The sequence below is a fragment of the Buceros rhinoceros genome, unplaced genomic scaffold (genome assembly GCF_000710305.1).
Source record: "Buceros rhinoceros silvestris isolate BGI_N320 unplaced genomic scaffold, ASM71030v1 scaffold6653, whole genome shotgun sequence".
In the NCBI taxonomy this organism is placed as follows: Eukaryota; Metazoa; Chordata; class Aves; order Bucerotiformes; family Bucerotidae; genus Buceros; species Buceros rhinoceros.
Window position 1 is genome coordinate 34,354 of NW_010402919.1, and position 3,985 is coordinate 38,338.

The following is a 3,985-nucleotide window of genomic DNA, read 5'->3' on the forward strand; positions in this document are numbered from 1 at the left end:
TCTTCTGTGAAGGTCTTTCCCCACACAAATGCTTCAGAGCGTTGAATGCTGCAGAATGAACTCTAACAGGCAGCCAGGGGGAGGTAACCCATATCCAAGCTTAAGGCAACACAGTGACTCTGTGGCAGGGACAGACCACGCCCTTGGTCACACTTGGCAATCCCCTCATGACAGCATCTTCCTGTTACTGCAGGAACAGCAGGCAAGTTCCTTTCCCAGCTATCAGGGAACACTGGCCACAGATGGAAATTTCCCAGGCACCAACAGGTATCCATCCAGGTACTGAAAGCCCCTTAGCACTTGTCACCCAGAGCCCTCCCTGCTCCCCTGACCTGAGCAGGAACCAGCACACAGCCGAGCTCCTCGGGAGCTGAGAGGTACCCCACAGCCGCCAGCGGGCTGCTCCGCCTCAGTCCGCCACCGAGCTGCTGGAGGGTCCTAGCTACACCTTGGCTCACATCAGTGATGTCCTGGTAAACTGTAACCACTGGGACAAATTCAGTTCTGTCCTGTTTAATCCCTCCTTCCTGCCCTACTGCCCATCCTCGTGGACACAGAGGGCTCCTCAGTGTGTCCACTTTTGCCGCAACACGTAATCGGGGGGAGCCATAGGGTGTGGATAGCCCAACGGTCACTTCCACAGAGCTCGGGACTGGAGCTCTGGTGTGAGCAATACCTGTGTTGTGCAAGAACCTCCCACCACAGACCTACTCGTGGAACACGAGAAGCAGGACAGAGGCTTCTACTCAGGTCTTTCAAGTTGTGGGCTGGAGCCTGGGCTAAAATCCTGAAAAGGTTTCCTCACGATTTCTAGAGGGTGCTTCTACTTCATTATACGTTGCCCTACTCAGACAAAGCTTCCTGGGCTGCAGTAACATAACAGCCTTCAGGCAATTTCATTATTTCTTCAATAACACCTTCTAGAACCCTGATAGCATCAGGCCGTCACCTCTGCTTAGGGAGATGATCCAGATTAAAGTTGATTTTACAGCAATTATTTTTAACAACCAAAACCACAGAGAAATCGTTTTGTCTTCTCTCATAGTAAACGTGAAGTGTTAAACTTGATGAATTGTCGGCACTCAAAGCTCTGACCATCACTTAACGGACTGTGCATAAAGGGAGCACTCTCTGGAGAAGCAGAGATATTCTACAAGGATGGAGCGACATCGAGGCTGTCATCTCTCCGCAGTTCTGCAACAACAAAGGAAAACGTGACCACGCCGGCACAGCGACCACTCGATTCTCTGACCCTCTGTCTCCTACAGGCGTGAGCTCACTGCTGACACACCGACTCGGGGATTAAGGGCAGAACGACGTGCACTACTGCATTAATTAGCTGCTTATAGTCACGATTTAAAGTCACCTACTTCATACACATACGCGGGTGCAATTTGGATCTGCATTTCGATTTTCACAGAGTTCATGTTTTTTTCTGGTGCTTCAAGAACAGGCAACATCAACGGAAGAGGTAAGTACAGACACTGCGTTGGAGTCAGGACTCCTGCAGCGACCAGCTGTGTGACCGGGGACAAGTCCAGTCCTCTACAGCGTTTCCTTTGGTTTTCTTTAAAAAACAAAAAAGTTGTGAGGTTTTTTTTATTGACTGCACAATCTTTAGAGCCAAAAGTCTCTCTTGTGTTGTGATGACAGCTAGTACCCACCAAAATAGGAGCTCTCAAACAAAACAATCAACTCCTGCAATACAAGTAACAGCAGAGAACCTGCTTCGTAACAATGGAAACCCTTCTATTTTATTTGCTCTACAACTGGAGCTCTTCTCTTTTCGTGCATGAGAAACCCCATCACCATTCCAGATCCTGCAAGCTTCCGGCTTCCCCCCACCAAAAGGTAGACACAAATGTTTAAAACTAAATAAAAATGACAGCAATGCACCTCAATTGCAGGAAGTTGTGTTGGACCCCCGGCTTACGTCACTGTGTTCCATCATTAAACTAGATGAGCCTTATCCCAAATGTTGGCTGGCTTCCACTAGCCTCTGCTGCTTAAGAAATGGGAGGCACTGAGATAAGAGGCAGCTCTCCTCCACCTACCTAAAGAAGTTAAACCTCCTGCTCTGTAAAGCTCTCCTTTCAAGAGGAGGAGCAGGAGGGGCCAGGTTAAAAAATGCTCTTCCTGTAACTTCAAGATCACCACTTCAAGCTCCATCCTCAAACATCTGTGATAAATAAAGTCCATTTCTGGGTACTTTTAACAAACACACTTTCCTATCTTACACGTTTCTGCATCTTTGAACTAGAACGTTGTGTAGTGGAAAGAGAACACGAGGCCGGGCTGGGATAGTGACGTTAAAGAGAACACACAGGTACTCTGGGCTCTCTTTCAGGGGGAGAAGTAGCAGGCAGCTACCCCTTTGCAATTTTAACCACCACCCCCATCAACACAACACACTCACGGTTTGTTGTCAGCAGTCATCAAAATCCTGGAGCTCAACAGCATTCTTAGAGACGTTCATCTGAATCACAGGCACGTCCTACCACCGCATCCTGGCTTCGGGAGGACGCAGCTCCTCACTGCCTTGGCTCCTGCTTTCACTCTTCCCGCAGTTCCTCCGCGGAGCTGTGGCTTCCACCACTTCCCCTCTGCAGCTGAGCTCTGCATCCCCATCGCTGCATAAATGACTACGCCCGTGCTCACGGCGAGCCCTGGCTCTGGGTGCGTCAGGCACAGCTCCGCAGCCCTCGGGAACCCAGCAGCAGCAACAGTTCCTTGTTCTAGCACTGCCGAAAGAGAAAGCTATTCAGACAACAACAAAGTTCACGCTCACACAGTGAAGTCAATCATGCAAAATGCTCTGCTCACTGTTTCCTGCCTCCACATGTCTGGAGCTGTGTTTTTCAGGTACACAGGAAAGACACATCAGAGGAGGATGTGAGGACATCACATGTGAGGACATCAAGTGGCTAAGGACATGCTGAAGATTAAAGTGGATAATACTGGCCTCAGATTTCAGATAGCGAGTATTCTCCCAGTAGGGCTCACATCATTTTTGGAACCATCCACCTTAGCTGTACTCTATAAGAAGGGTGATCTGGGATTTTATATGTGCCGTGTGTCCTGATTTTCTCCAAAGCAATACAAAAAACGTCTGAAGCAGCTTTTTAAAAATTCGTATCCTGAACTGCTCTTCTGGTGTATTCGTTCCTCGGTTTTCAGCTCTCTGGTATTCATACTGCTGGAAGATTGACTGGCCCACTCTTCTCGTCCTCCAGCAAGAAATACCTCGGAGCAGACATTCCATCTCTGACCTTGACAGCCCACTCTGTGATGACAAAGCATATCATGTCTGTGCTCATTCAGTCTCCAGCTCCTCTGTAACTGCCAAAGGAGGTGCCAATTGTCAGGGTATTTCCTTTCTGCCAAGCGCTGCCAGCTTGGCTCGTGTCACACTAGCAATAGCCAGAGGATTGCTAGAACCTGGCCCACAGAAGAGTTTCAATTTTAGCAGATCCATCCAGAAGCATATTATAAACCAGCAGCTTAAAGTCTAGCTGACTAATTAGGTCCCCAGCTTAGAATATTGATTTTGCTTTTAAATGCTTCCTTTTTTGTCTTCTTTCCAATCCCATAGACTGTCTCAGTCTAGGTTTAAACCGTGTAGCAACAATCAGCAGACTATGTGGCTGTGACAGAACTGCCCCCTGACACCCAGCATGCTTGAGAAATGCTACAAAATATCACAAATATTACAAACTCTCTGAAAGGAGACGATAATTTTCACCATTTTAGCTTCAAACCACCGCGGTCCTGGCCCTGATTCTAGGAAACCGGTGATCTCTGATGGCGACCTCTGTTCCCAGCTCTTTTTTTACACTGGATGACCCCCACCAGCGCAGCAGTGAAGGCAAAGCCAGCCCAGATGTTGGGAGCGGGCAGGACAGGTGATGGGAGCGGGCTGGACCGGCGTTGGGAGCGGGCAGGACGGGCGATGGGAGCGGGCAGGACCGGTGATGGGAGCGGGCAG